General features: G+C 37.3%; 2 long non-coding RNA genes across 6 annotated transcripts in view; one reads left to right on the top strand and one right to left on the bottom strand.

Moving 5' to 3' along the window:
* The window catches only part of LOC116216293, a 43,436-nt gene extending 22,742 nt beyond the window's left edge, over nucleotides 1-20,694 (top strand). For 4 of the 5 annotated variants that reach the window (XR_004158779.1, XR_004158775.1, XR_004158780.1 and 1 more), the window contains 3 exons: nucleotides 6,045-10,622; nucleotides 12,268-16,015; nucleotides 16,479-20,694. This is a non-coding gene — a long non-coding RNA (uncharacterized LOC116216293). The remainder of the gene's footprint in view (nucleotides 1-6,044; nucleotides 10,623-12,267; nucleotides 16,016-16,478) is intronic. The other variant, XR_004158778.1, reaches the window with a different exon arrangement.
* On the bottom strand, nucleotides 7,892-15,787 carry LOC109365871. The gene is made up of 2 exons (XR_002111681.1): nucleotides 15,699-15,787; nucleotides 7,892-13,222 (listed from the first exon to the last, which is right to left on the bottom strand). It is a non-coding gene; the product is annotated as an uncharacterized LOC109365871 (long non-coding RNA).
* Nucleotides 20,695-21,548: the final 854 nt, after the last annotated feature.

Raw genomic sequence — 21,548 nt, 5'->3', positions numbered from 1 at the left:
TACAGACATTTTTCTTTTGATAATTCGCAGACATCCATAACTTCTGATAACTTTGTCTACAAGGACAGCAAGATAAATAGGGTATCCTTAAATAGTTCTAATCTTCTTAATCTTAAAAGTACAACTACATATTATGATGAGTGTTTAGCAGCGTACAAACAGAAAAACTTATTGGTTCATCTTGAAATAAGTACAGCATTAGAAATGAAGATAACCTCTAACAGTGAGCTTAAGTCTTCAGCTGTCAAATATTTTCAGACAATATTTAAAACTCAGATTGGTTTATCATCATATTGAGGTGTAAGATTTCATAATTTGACATCTTACGAAAGTTTGAAAAGTCTTATTTTTTCCAAAAAGGGGGTAAGGGTAAAAATTAAAGGATTCTGTATGGGTATGTAGAAAGAAAGTCTTCTCCTTTATGGGTAATTGGTCAAGACAATGAGAGAGAGCTGTCTCAATTTTTTGCTGGATTGTTGTAGGAATGAGGTTTCTACATAGGATTTATGTCTTTCTTTGTGTAGTTTGGATAGAAATTCACAGTCCTGTGACAAGATCTCTGAAAGTTGTAGATCTGACAGGCTGGATCTCTATAATGTTTAGAAATGAAAAACAAAACAAAAACAAAAAAAAACAAAACAAAAAGTATGACTGCTTCACAAATAATACTGATAATGTCAATTTCTTTTTATGGACTACTACATTTTTCTTTGGATTCCACATTTTTATTGCTGATGCCTGTTAGTACAGAAATATGAAATATAGAAGTAATCCTAAAACACTGAAGTTTGTGAGAATGGCCGCACTGGTAATTACCCATAAGCCTTCTCAACACAGCAAGAAACATTTCTATGACTTATTTTTATTGCTTAGAAAAATCTAGAAAGCCTGTACAATATGCCATGTCCTGATACTAGCTTTACCTCAGCAACCTTACTGAAGCTTAACTAAACGAAGTAATAAATTCGGAAATCTGTTTCTGCATGCATTTGTTTCATAGATTTATTATAGATAAATCCACTTATAAAATGCATCGGGATGAAAAGTCTACGCTGCAGAAACTTCCTAAATTCTGATGCACATATTATGGTCTCTATTACCAATAATTCTTAGAAGTAGGGCATTTAGTTTAATGATGATCATAGAATTGTAGAATCACAAAATGGCTTTGTTTGGAAGGGTCCCTAAAGTTCTAACCCCAGCCATGGGCAGGGTTGCCCCTCACCAGCTCAGGTTGTCTGGGGCCTATCCAACCTAGCCTCGGGCACCTCCATGGATGGGGCACCCACATCTCTGGGCAGCATTGCCAGGGCTTCATCGCCCCCTCAGCAATAACTTCTAACATCTAGCCAAAATCTCCCTTCTGTTAGTTTAAAGACATTCCCACTTGTCCTATCGGTGTCAGACCATGTAAAAGTTGATCCCGCTCCTGCTTGTAAGCTCCCTTTGAGTTCTGGTAGGCCACAATGAGGTGTCCTCAGGACCTTCCTTCTCCAAGCTAAACAAGCCCAACATGTTGAGTAACTGAGCTTCTCCATGTTTGAGTCCAGCTCTCCCTTTTCAGTTATCAGCGGAAATATACTCTCCTTTGCCTGTCTCTTCTGCCTAATATAGCTAAAGATAGCCTTGTTTTTCACATCTCTTACCTTGGTTTTCCTGATCGCATTGCTGCACATCCAAACAGCACCCCTACATTCCTTCCAGGCCACCTATATCTGATTCCATTGCTTATGTTTTTCCTTTATGTTTTTCCTTTATTTCTCTCAGTTCGCCACCCTGGTTTCCCAGGGGATCTGATCCAGCAATTCCTTAAACGATCTGAAGGTTGCTCTCCTGAATTTCAAGATCCTGACTCCAATATTTGCCATGCCCACCTTCCTTAAGAACACAAACTCATCCAGGGTGCTGCAGCCCAGGCTGCCTCTGATATTAACTTCTATAATGAACTGTTCCGCGGTGATCAGCACCAGGTCTGGCAATGTTGCACCTCTGGTGGGTCTGTTCTGAACTAGAAAGTCGTTGTTAGTGCACTCCAGGAGCAGCCTGAACCCAAATTGTAAGAAGAATATGTTCTCTTGAGACATTAGGGCTATGTAGGTGGATGTAGAAATCCATGTTAACTCACTTGAAAATGTTTTATCTATCTGTGGTAAAAAATGAAATTTTCAACCCAATTGAAATTAAGTTTTGACAATTTTATTGAATTGCTCTGGAAGCAGTGTTTCTGCAAAACATAATTTAGTCAAATATGTATTTTTCAGAGGAAAACTGTTTTATCAAGAAAATTTTCCACTAGTTCTATACTTCATATATATGCTACCTACATTTCACGGTTGCCCATTGCTTATGGTGCCAAAAGCAAAAAAAGTACAGGCATTTTCATTAGAACTTGTTCAATAACCCCGTGGATCTAATTTCTGATATGCTATCTAAATAACACCAGAAATTAAGATCAGACACTAGTATGTGGATTTCTTCAAGTTGAAGAAACCTGTAAGTATCTACTTGTCTTATATATGTGTTCATTTTAAATATCATGTAGGAGCAAGTTTGCGTGCGTATTTGAGCTTTAACATGCCCATGGGCCTCTGTGCTGCACTTTCAACACACCTGTGCGTGCATATCCATCTTAGAAGGTATATGAGTACATGAATAGTAACCTCCATCAAGGCCCGTTTGGAGGGGCAAATATATTTGAAAACGTAACTGCAATTGAGATCTCCAGAATAGCAAGCGATTTCCTTGTATCAGCCCCCATTTCTTCACATCTCCATGAAAGGATAAGGTTATGCATGGTTTCTGGTAAACTAGGTATGAAATTATCTACGTGCTTTAATATGAATTAGACAGCAGCTTTGTTTTCAGTGATGCATTGTGGATTTCAGTGTGTTGCATTGAATCTGGCATAGAAGGCTATTCCTTCTGTGTATATATATACGTATGTATAGTTAATTACATTGTTTAAATGGACCTGCAAAATTAGGAAAAAGTTACTATTATTCAGCTGAAATTATTTGTGCAGCAACTGCCATAAAGTTGTGATTACATCTTGAAACTGCCTAGTAAACGTACTATCAAAAAGAAGAAGAAAAATGACCGTTTGAGTCATAGGATGAATTCTACTTTTAGCTTCATCTTAACCAGTGAAAATTTTATGTATTGGGAAACAATGGTATGTACAAACTGAGTTGTGAAAACACTGGCGTGTTCTTCTTTGCAAGTGCACATATGCATGTAAATGAGAACCAAGTTTGGCTTAGAAGTTACAGACAGAAACAGTATTGTTATCCAGAATTTTCCAAGGACATCTGCAGTGTAGTCTGAGATTCTTCCCATGGCTAAAAGCAAACTCTATGCTTTTGGGATCTGAATATAGTAATCCAAAGCCTCTTCAATGCAGAGAACAAACCTGTGTTGTTTTAGTCTGTGGGACTTTGTCAAAAGACAAAATTGAATGTGCTTTTCACTGGGCAAGGAAGCAGCTTGCATTGCTACGGGTCCTGAGGAACCAGCTAAAATTTTATGCTATTAGCAAACAGATGTTAATACTAACGCACCTAAGCGGTAGTGATATTTTGAACCATATTGAATAGTTATTGGAATACGTTTAATTCACATGCAAATATTTGATGTTATTAACAATCTAAGGAAAAGGAGGCAACCCTATTTCAGTGTGAGCTGTGCGTAACATATATATGCTATGTGCACATATACGTTTTCAATCCAACTCTCGTAATGATTACTGTCAGAATATGTGATTTAATCTTTTCCTGTTACAGGCTTATTCTGTTCAGCAAATTTACATTCAAATATGTAAATAGTCCTGCTGATTGGCACTGCACATTTTGGTGACTTTTGATTCATGCAGAAATGACAAAAAATAGCTTCTTACACAGCTTTCATATTCTGGAGTTGGGATTTCATTTTTCTGAGGATGGTAAAGAGGAGGCTCAGGGGAGACCTTATTGCTCTCTATAACTACCTGAAGGGAGGTTGTTGTGAGCTGGGGGTCGGCCTCTTCTCTCGTGTAACTAGTGATCGAACTAGAGGGAATGGCTTCAAGCTGTGCCAAGAGAGATTTAGGCTGGATGTAAGGAAATGCTACTTTTCTGAAAGAGTGGTCAGGTACTGGAATGGGCTGTCCAAGGAGGTGGTGGAGTCACCGACCCTAGAGGTGTTCAAGGAACGTTTGGTTTTTGTGTTGAGGGATATGGTTTAGTGAGAACTGTTGGTGATAGGTGGATGGTTGGACTGGATGATCTTTTAGGTCTTTTCCAGCGTTGGTGACTCTGTAACTATTCTGTGATGATCTGCTCGCAGCCTGTAACTACTGGAAGCATCGTTACCTTGTGCTTTAAACTTCCCCTTGTTTGCCATTATTTTTCCCATCTTGGATAATATTAGAATGGCAGGACACAACAAAAATTATAGCACACACGTGCAGTGTTTGCACTGGTAAGGGAACAGGTTTACAATTTTTGTTTTAACTACTCGTAAATTGCCATAATCAATAAGAAGATCTACTATTCCAGGTTGAGTGGATGTGTCATTGATATGCTAGAGGAGATGCCCGAACCATGCTGAAGGAACACCTCAATTTTTAATAAGTTCAATAATTAGTAGAATAATACTACAGTGTGATGTATAGTGCACATCATCATCTTATGATTATGAAGATGACTGTAGGTACTTGACAGTGCCCAACAAAATAGGCTTGAGAATAATGTTGTTGGTTTTAGCATTTGACATAATTTTCTAGTAATTGGATACGACATAGAAAAATAAAGGTGCTGAGTACCTTACTTTTGTTATCTGTGTGTATATATATTTATGCCTATTTTAGCATATTTGTTTGGGTTCGTTGTCTGGCAATGCTCTTATGCTCTTGTCTATGCTTTTACACTTGCGGCCTTCAGAGCAGGATAACTGCCTCAATTTGACAATGGGTGATAATCCTGGTCTTGTGTTAATTCTTGAACCACGTCTGCTTATTTGGAAAAATACTCCCTATCCCGAGCAAAACTGTGCAACCACGCAAATTCTTTGAGAGCAGAGGTGGTTGTGTCCACTGACCTAAAGCATCCTGGCATTAGTTATTTTCTTAGTTTGACAAAATATTTTGCACACTGTCTGTGCCTCCAAAATTCCCATCTGTTGAGGGAATATCGAGACCCCTATGAAATTATTTTCAAAAAGAAGGATTCAAACTAGTACAGATCACAGACTTTTGAAATTCTTTAATGTGGCTCTAAATGTATAGGACAGAGTATTAGCTCTACCTACTACAAACAATTTCATAATAATGCCTCGATTTCATAATAACAGTTTAATGGATTGAAGCATCTCTTCTTTTTCATCTCTAAGTTTGAGCTGTGATTCTTTTGAGAAATACAGTATTTTGACAGAGGGAATAATATATAGAACAGTCTTATTTCAGAGTTAAATTCTATACGCCAGCCTTGTTCTGGATCATTTAAACCATTGCGCCGAACATCTCTGTAGGCGCTGTTTTGTTCCCTTAGCCTCTGTATATTATTTTTTGACAACCTCTTGTGCATATTTACTACAGTAACGATGACATGCAAGGTGAGACAATAACTCAGAAGCACGAAATGCATGCAGGAAGATTTCAGATCCTGTATTTAATGCCGTTCTTGTAGACAGTTTAGCTAGTATTTTGAACGAAATATATGGTACAACAAGTTCAGACAAATATTGAAATAATCTTGAGACTAAACACTTAAAATACATAGATATAGCTGTCTGTTGGATTTTAAGAATGCATCTTAGCTTTGGTGCTTCTTGATTTTGGATAGTTTATGGTGAAATATTACTAACACCTCTCTTTCCTTGTTTTTCTCAAAAGATAAATTGATGCACACCTCATATTCATCTTCAGTATTTCATTCTCATTATCACATGAGAAAGACAGTAGGGGGCTTTCCGTTTGTACAGTTAGCTTCCTCGGTGTGGCTGCAGAGAGTACTTGGGAATGCTTTTTACACTGACTGTTATTTTCTTTTGTTGCACTAAATCTTCTGCAGCCATTAGTATGCCTCATCTACTGGATTACATATCTGCTGCCAAGGCTGGAGGAATCTGAATTACAACAGGGAAGGCAATTGATTGGCGTTTGCAGAAGAGGCAGCTTGTCAGAATGCTTACGTGAGTACTGCTTGTTCTCCAGCATGCTAATGACAGCTGTGACACAGCCTTTCCAGGCCATGAGAAACCAGCCACAGCGTGCAAGTGACGCACTGACAGTGGTTTTTGATGGAAAGAAATAGGTCTTGTAACTTCCATTCTCTCCTATTTGCTACATGTGTGCAAATTCTAGCACTGACGACTACTGCTGACTGATGAGCAGCTCAGAGCTGCATTGGGAATAAGAAATCACAGTTTTACCAGAAGTCAGTTGAAGACACAAGTGAAAAAACAAACTGAAGCAGCTGCCACTCCAAAATCAACAAGATATAAGAAAGCATGTCTTACACAGAGAGTCTGGCAAACCTTCCGAGCTCTTGGAATGCTTTCTAGTTGTGTTTAAAAGATGGCCTTCCAGCCATCTCCAGCACCACAGCTGATTTCACACTTCATGCAGCGTCCACCCATGGTTTTCAGGGCTTAAACAATGAAACCCAATGGAAATTAGGAAGAGCAAGCCCTGTTGTTGGGCCTAAAGCACACTGTGAAAAGCTCTGCTGCCTGTGCAGGGTGCAATCTAGGAAGGTCTCTGACATCAGAAGAGTGACGCAAGTGGCAGATCCATCTCCACGGCCTGCACATGACAGACCCTCTGATGAGAAAGGTGACCCAGAGGAAAAAAAAGGTGAGGAAAAATCTCGATATCTGGTACTTTGCTACGCCAGAATTGTGGCGTCTGAGTAGCTTGTAAGAAACTGGAGGATCTCAAGTTGAAGCTCGATGGTTCAGATAGGCACTGCAGAGTCCCTAGATACTTTCCTAGATGCTTGGGGTAGTGTGTAGCTTCAGCAACAGCATGTGATTTCTACTTTGGACAAAGATGTACTGGGGAAATGCAAAGGGAGAAGAAGGTGAGGACATGATGTATACTTGAATAGAGTAAGGCAAGGAGCAATATGTAGTTCTTTGGTGGATTTCAGCCCGCTTGTTGCTATCAGTAAGTTCTGTCTACAGAGTGTTACTTGGATAGTTGGGGTCTGAAGGAGGTTGAATGTCTCAATCCGCTGCTGCAGCCTGTGGCAAGGTTTGGAAAACATTTTAAGTGCTTTTTGCTTTTGCTATTAGCAGTGAAATGGGCAAATATTCCATGTCGCCAACTGAAAGAAAAGGTTATTTATTGAAGAGCTTGGGGGGGAAAAAAAAAGTCTAATGAACTGGAAATCCTGCTGTTTAACCTGTTCTGATGGTAAGCTTAACACTGTATCAATTGCTGTCAACACAGCAACTGTCACTTTTTTTGGAAGTTTGCATCTTTTAAATGCATATTTTCAATCAGCACTTCAGACTTCAGAGCTGTCACTACCTTCACATGCCGCTGCTGCAATCGCAAGTCATTGCTTATCAGACTATTTGTTAGTGTGAACTTCTGCCCAAAGTGTCAATGCAGGCAGTTGTAAGCCTTAATAAAATAGTTTTGCATGTGTGTGTGCACATCTGTGTACATTTGTGCCAGAGGAGAGGAGAGAGGAGATAAAACTGCACTTTTCAATGCTCAAGAGAAAAGCTGTTAGGATTACACAATGAGGACAAAACAGCACTAAGTTTACAAGTCTTCACATTAAAAAATGACAAACAAGTGGGGGGAAGAAAAATACCGAGCCTGAAACTTGCAGGTAATTTGGATTTGTGCATCTTGACATCCTTTGGTAGCAAGTAGACAGCAGAAGTTAGGAAAACTCCCACAAAGCACAAAGATCTTTGTGAAAAACAAAAATAAGGATTTGAATTTAGTGTGTTGTTGACAGAGAAACCTGTTCGTGCATATCTGAGTACCATCAGCAGATGAACATTTTGGCTTAAAAGTTGTCAAACAGTAACTAACAATCCAGGCGGTCTGAAATTGTGTGATGTCTCCAACATCTGTCAGTAGTACTTCTCACTGAAATCTAAAGATGTTGGGAAAGTCTGAATTTCTGACTGAAAATAGCAAGTGTGAACGAATGTGAAGAGCCATTATTTATCCCATATAGAGAAGACTGCCGTTCTTGTTCTTGGAAGATAGATCATCCTGTTACAAAGGTCTGGTTTGTGAATATTTAGCCAAGATAGGAGACTACTAGTCCTTACTTGTCCAAGGTGGATAGCGTTTAACTAAAAAAATCAGTTCACTCGACTAATTGTATTTTGCTTGAAGAAATTTATTTTTTATTTTTTGTGAGAAGGTAATAATAAATGGTATTGTTGTTTTTGATCTATTGTGAAGCATTTTAAGTAATTTAAAAGTATTATATTAAAAAACTTAAAGTTTAATTGCTAAACAGTGTTTCAATCTTATATCCTTTCATCTTTGCGAGATAAATTCTAAATTAACGAGTGTCTTTTTTCTTAGAATACTTTTTCTTTTTTTAGTAGTATTTTGTTAAATTCTAGTAAATGGATTTGTCTCTCGATGACCTGCTTTCATTTCGAGTCATTTGTCTTCCGTTTGATTGCCAATGACTTCCATATTAATATGGTAAAGAAACAAGCAAAATTGTATGCCTCACTATTGGTGTCATGGCATATCTGTTGTGCATGATTGTAATTACATACACCAGCAGCCGATTCTCTGTGATGCTGTGTGTAGTGAACAGTGAACCTGGATGCAGGGAAAATCAAACTTATCTCTGACACAAGACTTTGCATGAATATTTTTCCCGACAGCAAAAACGAAACTTAAAAAAGGCAACTGCATAATAATGCATACACCTAACATAGCCTACTGTCAGAGTAGGCCTGCCAGTTTTATGGAGAAAGAGAAGGATATGGGATCTAATATGAGTCAGTAAATCTAAGCTAAGTAAAGTTTGTCATTCACTGACAACTTAATACAGTCCACGGCAATTTTGTTGTTATTGTTTAATACAATGGAAGGAGAGAACTGAAAATAATTGTATGTTTCCTCCGTTAAATAAAGTAAGTTTCTTCTGACTTGAAACTATTTGCTAAGGTGTTCAAGGCATCTTCTTCAGCTTTCACTACATTCACAGCTAATTCCTTCTCTAGGTTTTTAATATATTTTCTGGATTTCATTATATCGTGGGAGTGATCATTTAGTCCTGCAGATTTAAAAATAACCTTTTTGTTTGTAGGTATTGATGCTAAGTAAGTTTTCATTTTATTTTCCTTTGCCTTATAAACACTTTGATTTTCTTCCCATCTTCTCCCATGCACAAAAATTAGAAGCATTAGAAAAATCACATTCCAGAAGTGAGACTGTCTTGATGCTGATCTTTTTCCTAAATGTGAAATCACACGCATACAGCACAGCAGCAGTTCCCTTGTTTTTGTGCGCTCTAAGTGGTTTGAACACTTTGAATTCCTCAGGCAGGATTATGGCACAATTTAAATGAGCGTTTCACAGTCACTGTGTTTGTTGCGAGTCTTCAGGAGAATGTGTGTAATTCCAAAAGCTTTTGAAAAGAAGGCTATATCAGTCTATAACATTCTGGACAACTATTTGTTTTATGTATATGTACCTTCTTGGGTTTTTTATGAATCTACATCAACTGCCATTGCAATCAGTGTGATTGTAACACAGCTAGATGAGAAAGGAATAAGGAGAACAATCAGTAATGCAATCTAGCGGATCTTTTTTCATGAGAGTAGTCTCAAGGAAATGATGGATTTTAATGCCGATCCTTCCATTAACAGTAATTTTGCAGACGATGCTCTGTTTGCGTCTTGACTGTTGGGTTTTAATGAATAAACAAAATTCATTTAGCTCTCTCAGTACTCCGATTCCAGCCTTCCCAGCCAGTGCGTAGCTTTGGCCCATGCGTTTGAAATGAAATAGAAAAATATGTTCCTGTTTATTTCTTTCAGCTTCTTTAGTAGGTAAATTTTAATTACATCAGGACAAGATATCTCATATTCTGTTTTAAAACTATTGAGTTTTTGTTTTATCCAATCCAAAGCAACTTTATCTCTAACTCCTGTAGAGCACCACTGGCTCGATGGCAATACATAATAGAAAAATTAGGACAGCAATATTTAATATTCAGTAGAAAACCCATTACACGTGATCCCTTTTAATTATTATCCCACAATGAATAAGATTCAAGAGTAAATAATCTCATTGGAATTTAATTTTTAAATTAAAAATTAACAATTTTTTTGTTCTATGCATGAAATGTAAAAATAGATTTCAGTGATCTACATGCTAAACTCTCAGTGACGGGGTGAAAATGTCCATTAAATGTTTTGTATGGTTAATCCTTCCTTACTCTTAGTCCGTGTTTTACTTGGAAGTGCAAAATACACAATGGATCATCTTGAAATCTGTGCAGAAGTTGATGAAATGATCTCCACTCTTCTCTTATTACTTGGAAGTGTTCTGGACTCTGGCAGGGAAGGCCTGTGACTGACAGAAAGAAAATAGAGGAAATGTGGTCATGCTGGCCGGGCTTCCAACCTCTGACAGAAGCAGGCTGTTGCAGGTAATTTTAAGTGGTGTGCTGGGACTCACTGGGTGTTCTCATAGTTCTCAGAAGATAAAGTACATGGACCGGCTGCCTAAACCTGTATCACTAGACAGGTTAATCACAAGGAGCACAGAGAAGACCTCTGAACTGCTATATAACTGGAATTAGTACCTATGCATGTTTTTATCTTCTTAGGACTGAATTTACTCCGTCTTCATCGGTGCTGCAACAGTTTCTTTCTATCTTTTCTGATGGAGATAAAATGTAGTAATAGCTAAATTGGTCAAAATTAGAAGTGCTGATATTGGTGAAAAAAGTCATCAAAAATAGCCATGTGAGGAACACTGAGCATCTTTAGGCTTGCTTAAGCTTCTGAGAATTTAACTGTATCAAGCTTGGCCCGTATGATCTGCTTTAGACCTTTTCTGATGTTCCGTCTATGAAAGTGAACCCTGCCATATGTGCTTGCATCCCAGAAAGTCAACTATATCTCAGGTTGTGTTGTAAGAAGAGTGGCTGTCAGGATAAGGGACATGGTCGTCACACTTTTCTCCACTCTCTTGAGATCCGTCCTGTAAAACTGCATTCAGCACTGAACAGTTTTTTTGGTCAGATTAGAGTGCAAACAGAGCAGCTCATCTGCATTGAGCACTGCAACAAGACCTTAAGAGTCTAATGTTAGCATTTTCAAAAATGAATGTAGCTAATGAAGAGTTGCAAGACTGTACAGAATAATGCCAACTTGAGGCTTGTATTACTTGAGTAACTTAAAATTTTTCCCTTTTGTCAATATCAAGTTTTTTGTTTCTCCTCTTATTTAATTCTAGCCTTTGCTTCTATGTGATATGGACTTTGTTTTCTGAATGAAAGTCTACTTACTGCATCGAAATTACAGCACGTTTGTGTATGCATACGTGACTACATCTCAAATGTTTGTTCATAAAGATCAGGATCTACATACAATTTAATTCTTTTTTCTTATACATGCTGCCCTTTCTCACAGTTTGCATGTTCCAAAATTCTTTTTTAGGTTATATTCAGTAAGTTCCGCATTTAGGTACAACTTTAGGTTTTTAGATTAGCAAAAAAAAAAAAAACCTCTTCAGTGTGGAAGCCAGCTTCCTCTCTCACCTTCCTTATTAATGAATGACTTAAACATCCACCTTTCATGCTTTCTAAATGAATTCCCAAACAACTGACCAATTTGTAACGAATGTTCAAAGGCAATTAGTATTCTAGGGTGCCTCTCTCTCTGCACTCTTGCTCAAGTTGTTCAAATATTTAGAGCGTCAGGCAGAAAATGAAAATGAATCTATAGTTTGAGCATCCACCGGGGACACCTAGGCCCTATTCTCAGCTCTCATAGAAAGAGGAACAGCTTTGTCTGATTAACAACTACTCCAGAATATAAATCAGACAGGATGTAAATTAAATTTTAGCAGATTCAAATCCTAAACGACAAAGAAGATAAGGTGCTTTGCTTGTCTTCAGTGTTTTTTTTAAGTAAGTACAAAATTCTTCTTTATCCTCCTTCTTGGTTCTGTGGTTGATGTAATTGAACTCGTTCTCATTGCCAAATGCTATCTTACAACTTAATTAATGAGTTTTCATATTGACATGATTTTTCTGATTTCTGTTCTTTATTTTACTTTTTAATCAGTCATGCTGTGTGGAGCCCGAAGATGGCCTCGATGAGCCTTATGAGTCTCTTCCAACTTGGGACAGTCTGTAACTCTGCTGTTGTCTTGCAGGTTGTTTTAAAGAATGGTGAGATGAAAGAACAAATGTTGAAGTTTTACTTTCTCTTATGGTAACTTACAGTAATATTTGCAGTCTTCTGAGTCTTTTTTAATGTGTTGTTCAATTATTCTTTTGCGTGTGCTGTGGTGTGAGAATGCCATTGCAGCGTCTCGAGAAGGGCCCGTACTTCTCTCAGGTTCATTTTCTTGCCCACGATTCTGCTACTATCTTGCAGGATAACACAAGCCCTTCTGAAAGCTTATGCGTTCTTTGCTGATTAATGGCAATCACCAAAGATTTGTATATGAGTGGATTATTTTTAATATTTGAGTTAACGTCCCTTTCAAACATTGTTAATTAGGGCTGTTGAGTCTGAAACCATTCACGTTTTCTCTGTTTTCTTCAATTCATTCCTAGTAATGTCCGCAGCACTGAGCTGCCAGGGCTGTACAACTTGTTTCTTTATGGAAGCTTTCGTATATTAGTTTACAGAAGGAATTGGAGACAATAATCATAAGTTACATTGAAAAGGGTGATTTCGTGGTGGGGCTTTACAAGCAAAACTGACACAGTGTTGGAAAGAAGAAGTGAAGGACTTCAGATGGTATAGCATGTGTAAAGGCCTCTCTGCTTAGAGAGGAAGGAACACAAAGCACCAGTTAAATACAGGACATGGGTCTTCCTGACCTCTGTCCTTTTTCTTGTTTAGACATGTTATATGTCTTTCATGATTTGTCTTCACTTTTTGAGTCCAGACTGTGCACCTTCTTTTATTCGTTATGTAAACAGATGATCCTCTCCCATGTTGCTTGCTTTCATGTGAAGAGAACGGAGGGAGGCATCTTCCTCAGTACAAACAGGCTGGTACAATCCCTCTGCAACACAGAGATGTCTGCTAAGGAAACACCTGTCACCACTGAAATTGATGGGGATTTTGGCATTTTGTTCTGGGGAAGTGGGGGTGACTGTATTGTGGTTTGGCTGAGAAGTTAATGGGCATCCTTAGCCATCTAGGTCATTAATTCCTGTGGCTCAAGTTAATGCTGTTCTGAATAAGTGACAGAGTTCTTTATTTAAGTGATCCAGTGAGCAAAGTATAAATGTTACTCAGAGGTTCACACAGGGATAATATTCCTCTTGTGTTGGACACGAAGAGAAATTCTATTTTGCATAAAGCCAAAGCATAGCTCCAAGTCTCCTTTGCTGGCCCATCCACCTCCTCATTCTGCTTTCCTAATTTTTGTGCATACTTTTAGCTATTCAGTGCTCACTCATACACAAACTGCTTAATCTTCCTCCAATTTAACTTGTAGTATCTGCATCTCTCACTTCTGTGCTGATCACTCCTTCCAATTTCCCAGCGTGCATTTAGTAATCAGATAAACAGATACATTTCATTTGGTGCTTACAGAAAGTCTAACACCTCTGACTTTTGTTATCCACAAGAGACTTCTCGGGGGATATTTCAGTTTATTCCTTTTATTCATTTGGTGAGCATAAAGCTTTTGAAAGATAATGAAATGGAAGAACTAGGACTACAAGTCTTCCAGTGCTATGATTGGTAAGAGCCAAGCACATTTCAGTTAGTGCAGTCAATATAACTCAGTTTTACACCAAGTCTGTAAGAGCTGGTTGAGATATTACACATGAGCTCATGCATTCACTGTGATTCACTGCAAGGGACACAGCTGTTATACATCCATATCAGCACACAATTTGCACTCTTTGTTATCATTGCCAGAGCAGTGGCAGTTGGAGGCAGAATATAACATTCCTTTGAGAGGGCATTTTATTTTCCTCCCTCTTATAAAAGCCTTCTGATGAATTCCCATGCTAACTTAAATTAGCATTTCCTCTCAATGACAGCAGATCATACTTCTATTCCACCCATATATTAGAACGGGCATTGGCATATTTGCCCACCTTAGAGTTAGAGCAGCCTAAGTTAGAGAAGAATAACAAAAACAATGTTCAAAATAGGTAGCGCTTCTTAATACATCCAAATGAGAAAGACAAAGTTTGGAATATGATGAGCGCACAGCAAAAAGAAATAAACAAGAACACAAGAAAGAAAATGAATATGACAACTGAAATGACTTGAGACTTCATGTGGGTTTTAAAGTAGCAGTACAGTTGTACAGTAACTTACAGTTACAACAAACCTACTAAAAAGGAACTGACATGATTTTTATAAGCATTTAAGCTTTGTGTTACTTTTCTTCCAAGTAATCTATTCCTCATAAACGCTATAAATTTTCTGTGTACCCAACTTATCTGCGCAATGTACCATGGCTTTCTGAAGGTCTATCTATACCTGTCTGAAAAATTCATAAGATGGATCATAGAATAGATGCAGACAATTCACCTCCATGCATCTAGCATGGTGTCCATCGCCCCCAGCTCTGCACGCCGCACAAGTTACATTTAAGAACAAATCAATTCCGATTGTGTCGACTTTCCTGTTAAACCAACTTCTGACTTTGTGCCCATTATGTTTGGCACCATTAAATTAGAAAAATGATGAAATTTCAGATTAAGGTATTAACACAGGCATCTTTTCTAAGTTTCTCTGGTATTTTTAGGTTCAGCACTTAAAAGAAGAACTTACTTCCAAGCATTTCATCACGAATTCTACAAATAACTTTTAAATACAAACAATTTAATTCATCTAAACTGTCATAAATAGGAGATGGCACTAAGTGCATCATCATCTCAGTCACCGCACATTCAAGTGCAAGCAGATACCAACTGTCTCTCCCAAGAACGTTAAAACTCTCACGCAATCAGACTGTGATACTTATGACATCTGTGGGATTTAGGTACTTCAAGGGTTAGATGGTTTGCTGTAGACAGGAATAATAGAGACAAGGAAATGTAACCCAATTTCTGACTTAATAAATTAAAGATATGGTCCTACTGCAACATCCTTTATGTTATCTAGCTGTGAGCAATCAAGTTGTATATTTTCTGTATCAGAACAGAGGCTGTCTTTGACAGCCCATTAATCACACCAACCACTAGCTGTCAAACATTAGGTGACTGTTCGTTTGCAAGGCTAAAAATTGCATTTGTTAATATCTAAATAAATATATAAATATAAATTAGGCTATACCATATAGCCTTGTGCTCATTGTTTAGAAGTGGTGGCTTCTAGGCAATGACTAGTGTAACATTATGGCTTATAATATTCCTTTCTCAAGATTCACGTAAACCTTAAATTAGTCTCCAGGGGAATAAAAATTAAAAAATAAAGCAAAGTAACAATGAGAAACACTGCTTTGAAATACCTAATTACAAGCAGTTTTTCTCTTGAATAGCAAGCAGTGAATTTATGTGGTATGTAATTGTTACCTTGAATGATAGATAGAATTCTTGAATATTTTGAAGTAAAACTCATTCTGACTTGACTCCGTATTATCCTTCAAAATGATGTTTTGTTTCCTGATGTCAAGGAAAGTCTGTCCGTTATCTGAAGGCTTCATCCAAGACATTTAAAAAAGGCTTTCTGGTTAAGGTAAAATCTTTTCTGAAGTGTGGACAGATCCCAATGGACCTCGATCAGTCAAACTGTATGGAAGCCTCCTCCATCTGTCTCCCTGGGGATCGGGAAGAGCTCCAGCAGTCCCATGGGTGCTGTCTTTTGAAGTGGTTCTCAGACAGCTGAAAAGGTAAGGTTCCTCATTTTTGAGAAATACTTCCTTGGGCCCAAAGATTCTGTAAGTGAAATAAAACAGAGCAGAATTGTTCAGGCTGGGGTGATTTTAACTCTTTTCCTCTGTGGCTGATAATAACACCATCTGCTCAAGGATTATCTGCAAGCAGGCTAAATTCATTGAATAAACTGCTCATGCCAGATTGCTCTGCTCTATATAGCAATGCACAGTTGTTGATTAATTAAAGTTCCCCAGTGAGAAAGGTACATGTTGTTATTCTATACAGGGAAACTAAGGCAAAAAGAGTTTATCTGTCCTGCCAGTAGTAGCTCTAGAACTTAGAATCTTCTGATCTACTCTTCAAAACTATCCCAGTCATTGTATAGCCATATATTCTGTCATGTTTTCTTATTAGTTTTTTGAACAGTGAGAAATCAGGGAAAGAACTCTAATACAGCGTCTTTTTGCATGCCTACAGAAGAAGCTGCAACTGCTAGGGATAAAACACTGAAGACTGTACATTGGTCATCTGATGTCAGACTGCAGACCCTGGCTTATACCCTTAAAATTCATAAGTCAAGTTTATCTTCAGCTGGGAGAGTACCAAGGCAGGCAATCATAGCTGCATCTTGGAAACGCACACCATGTGACCTGGACTACTACGCTGATCCTTCTGCATAGAAATAAGTTAAATAAATATGCATTTGAACTTCAAGTTATTCATTCCTCCTTCCTGAAAGGGAAAGATATGGCTCAAAAATAGGACTGAAAGGGTTCAGGTATTAATCTACTGCTTAGCCAAAAGAAAGTGCAACTCAAGAGAGATACGTCACATAAGCAGAAATACTGATTGGCAAATCACATTTGAAGACAACCCAGGAAAATCACCAAATAAATAAAAATACTCCTCCTTGCTCCAAAAGAGCTAGAAAATAATTTAAGCATTTTTAGTTATGGAAAATTTATACACAAATACATGTTTTAATCTTCTGTGTACAGTTTATGTGTATGCTTTTGTATAAACTTGATTTGGGTTAATAAGAAAGATTTAGTATGTATAGAATTTGAAAAAATATATATAATATATATATATTAAAATTGCTACACCCATCACCTTGGCACAACATATGGCAATATTTGGGGAAGGAAAATGTAATATTGAGAAGCTTTGATCCTTGAAAGAGTTTCTGAGGAAAAAAATAAGTTTCTTGGCAGTGAAAATTCAAGTCCCACAGTATGAGTGAGTTCTGCAGAGTGCCTGAAAATCAGAAGCTGCACACAAGATAGACTGTGCATTGACATCTACCGTGTGCAGTGGGGATCTCGCTGTTTTTCTTTGACCTAATGTTGTCGCAGTTAATAAAGATACTAAGCAGAACCATCAGTACCACTGCGGAAGGATAACATTTGTGCATTAGTAACAAAATTAAATTGTAAGATTTAACACTACATGTAAGATTAGACAGGAATAGTTTGAAGTGGAAAAAATAGTGTTCTTATGCTAGTGCAAGGCAAGGTGATAGTTAAATAAGATCAGGTAATCTTATAATAATAACACCCTACACAAGCTATTACTTACTTGCTCCTGATTCCTTCAGATCTGGATAGACAAACATATACCAACAAGCAGCTCAGGCTGTGGGTGTGCTTAAATTGCTGTTTCATTTCAAAATTCAGGATAAGTACTATCAAACTGAGAAGAAAACCGCAAAAAATACCTGGGCAAACACATAAAGGAAAGGGGCTATTTGAAAGTTTGCTTCAGGCTTTTGCAGTGATGTCATTTTCTCCATTCATCTAACTTCATCCCGAAATCTGATAGTAATTTGTAGTAATTAATTGTTTACATTCCCTTTCCACAATTCATAGGCATTTGACACTCTGACAAATTAATTTTTCTTCTTTTTTTTTTTTTTAATTTTAGCATGTTCTTCTACAATAGAGAACTAAGTTATTCTCTACCTTAGTATTAAATTTAAAAGGTGCTATTAGTTTCTCATCAAGAAAATCATCACTACTTACATCAGTAATTTCAACTGGCCTCTAATACATGAAAATTAGTGCTAACAACTGGTAAAATTCCACCAAAACTAAAAGGTTTTTGATGTGCTGCTTTTCAATTGTAATAGCTTTTCCTGAAACACACAGTGCCCTTGACAACCAAGTATGTCTAGGCTAAATTCTGGTCAGAGATGTTATGGTGGCGATTCAGAGGGAATTAATTTAATGTAAAGGTTATCATATTTTCCTTTTACTGAACATGTAGGTGGCTGACTCTGCTCCACATAACATGCTCACACTAGGTGGCGAGGAGATAAGATTGAAAGTATGCGTAGAGTTAAGTGAAAACAACCTATGGCTGATGTGAGATAATGAAAAGAAAGTAATACTTGTTGCAATACAATTTGTACTAGAAGAGAAAGCCTGATATTTATCTGAAATACTTTAGTGGCAACACTATTTTTTGCCTGGCTGTAACCTCTTAAGAGTATAGAGTTTGGATAAATTTGATAGCAGGTAGCCTAATAAAGAATTTCAAGTCCCTGTCCCTAAGTTCTTGCAGACAAGATAAAAGAAGTAAAAGAGGTAAACCCAGTGATTAAAGAGTCAAGCAGAATTATGTTGGGTTGTTTCTTTTTGGTTTGGGTTTTGTTTGTTTGTTTTCCCAAAATAGCAATATTAATATTGTAATCTAGTATATAAATGTCAAGAACTTATTCTTGTTAAGCTTCCATTGATCATGGAGGAAGTGATATTTTTTTACTATTTTTAATGGGAAAAGACTTCCTGAACAGAGTTTCCCCATTAAGCTCAGACATTCACAATGAACTCAGCTTACTTTGCAGGACAGAAATAGACTACTTAAGTATAGCACATTTACATGGGTGTGTACAGAGATGCACATACACACAATTCCTTCAGAGAATACCACTTTTCACTCCAAGTCTATTTCTTGCAGAGGCCCATTATTTTTTGCTTATGAAATGTTATGTTTCCATGCAGTAAAATGTATTGCAGAGCCCTAGGCTGTCACTATGCTGCTTCAGTGCAAGCAGCATGACTTACTGTTGTGGACAAAAAAAGGCAACTTCCTGCACATGCATAATAAAAGACTTAAATGTTTTCCCAATACTTGTTTAAAATGTATTACTTCTAATTAAAAAAACATCCTTCAGATTTACTGCTAAAACTAATGATGTAAGAAACAAAGACATCTTTCTTCCTGCTTTAGTAGTCTAGGCAGTGGGCCAGTGTGTAGCGCAAGATGTATCTACATTTTTATTTTTATTTTTTTTTAAGTGGGGGGGCAGTTTATAGAATGATATTTAAATAAACTATATTTTTCCTCAAATGGCTTATTGATAGTGGCGTCACCTTGTACTATCCTTGGATTCTAGCTGCTTACCATTTTTCTGCTGTGCCTATAACTTCAGTCTGTGACTACACTAAGATGCATCGAACCATGACATGCAATTATCCAAGCCCCACCATTCCAATCCCCACCATTCTAAATTAAGATGTTTTCAGGGACTGACCTTTATCCAGTACATCCCTCTCTCTGACAGCTCAGGTCACCATTCCTGGTGGGATTCTCTATCACCTTTTTCACCTCCCCAGTTATCAGCGTTATAACCTTTATCCAAAAAACTGTAGGCACATTATCATCCATCTGCATTCATGCCATGTGGTCCTGCTCCTCCATCACCATGTTCAAAAGTTGGTTTACAATTACGAAGCCAGTTTTATCTTTTATTTGTTGAGGAATTTGATGCTGTTATACCTTTTAATTACTGAGGCTTAATGCTTTGTAATCTACCAAGCTGTGTTTACAAACCAGTTCTTGGATACTAAAAAGATTAAATAGAGCAGCAGGCCCACAGCTTTTGAAAAGAAGGCATTTCTACAGTCAGCCTGCTATTTTACCAGTGTCTGAACATTCTCCTGTGATGAATATAAAAAGAGGTCATACAGCTGTGAAGACTTCTCTCCTCATGTCAGAGGCAAAAATTTAGGGAAAGAGAAAAATGTTTTCTGTGTACAGAAATGAGAGACAAGAATGGCACTATTCTTCAACGCCTTAACACAAGATGGGACAGAACCACAGCTAATAAGTATCTGTTAGCAAATAGCTTACAATTATTCACATTCACAGTGCAAAACAATCACTAAAGTTAGCAGTGTGGATAAGAACTGTGGGAAAATAGAGGTTATTCACTTCTAATTTGAGCAATATAATGAGTATCTAGCTCCTCAAATCCACCCAGTAAGTGAATTTATACACTGTTTATCATTAGACCACTCATTAACAAGATAATAATTAACTTTGTGTAAAAAGTTCCACAGTCTGAGGCTCTATAATAATTAATATATTAGGAGGTCTTACATGGTCATTAGTCCTGAGTTACACAGTATGAATGTCACTTGACTTTTGTAACAACTAAACCTACCATTTCACCAACCAGACAAGATTCAAGTTCCTCAATCAAGACTTGCAGAATAGCTGTACAACATTTGTTCTGAAAGGACTTCAAAATGTGCTATGGATTTGCTTGCTTTCTCCCCTCCCCCTCAATGTCTGCATATTTTTTACTTCCTTTGGGCTCATTATTTTCTTCTGTTTCAAAGCAGTCTCAACTTTCTCATTCTTGCCATAATTTTTTTTTCCATTCTGTCAGAGGGAAGTATTTTCCATACCATTTCCCCTAAAAAAAATATTTTTGTTAAGCACAACATTTTTCTATTTTATTTTGTCAGAATCCATTGGGACATATATATATATATTTTTTTTCAGCTCCTAAAAAAAGTTCTGAGAAGAGAGTCCTATATGCATTCAGGACTGTCTCTCCTGTCTAAGGTTCACTAGATTGTGACTTTCCCCTGGGGGCATCAGAGTATTGCAGCAATGGTGAACAGCAATGGAGAAGGTATCAGGAAGATTCACAATTTCAGTTAATTCAACTCTTGTCCTTGTCAGACCTAAAGTAAATTACGTTGCTGGCAACTACCAAACTTTGAGACAAAAGCCACTTTTGTACCCAGACTTTTGTTTTAGAAAGTAGCTGTAAGTTTTATACTAGAAGTTCCCCATCTTTTGAGGATATGCAGATGAAAAAATGCACTCACATTGCTTCTAGGGATACTTAACTTCTAATGCAACACCAGATATTTTGCTTTTGATGAAAAATGATGCAGAAAATAGTCTTTTGGGGCTTGCCAGAGATCAACTTTTCAGGGGGAAAAAAATCCAAAAGAAAAGAAAAGAAAGAAATCAAGCCTCTAAAAGTTCAGTCCTAAATTGAGTTGACTTACTGATCAGTTTATGCCTCACAGAAGCACCCATTTTGGTGACAAATGTTATAAGTCCCTCTTACAAAGGTCAAACACTCTCTTGACATATATGTGGGACTCTCATACTACAGTGAATCACGGTACATATTAAATAGAAGCCTCTAGAATAGAAAAAAACAAGGCATCTACTTACATATTGACTAATACATCCTTATTGTATTATATTTGAAAATGTAAAAAACATTTCTAAATTTTTTTT

Source organism: Meleagris gallopavo, chromosome 2 (genome assembly GCF_000146605.3).
Source record: "Meleagris gallopavo isolate NT-WF06-2002-E0010 breed Aviagen turkey brand Nicholas breeding stock chromosome 2, Turkey_5.1, whole genome shotgun sequence".
NCBI classification, from domain to species: domain Eukaryota; kingdom Metazoa; phylum Chordata; class Aves; order Galliformes; family Phasianidae; genus Meleagris; species Meleagris gallopavo.
This window is presented reverse-complemented; position numbering and strand designations above follow the sequence as displayed.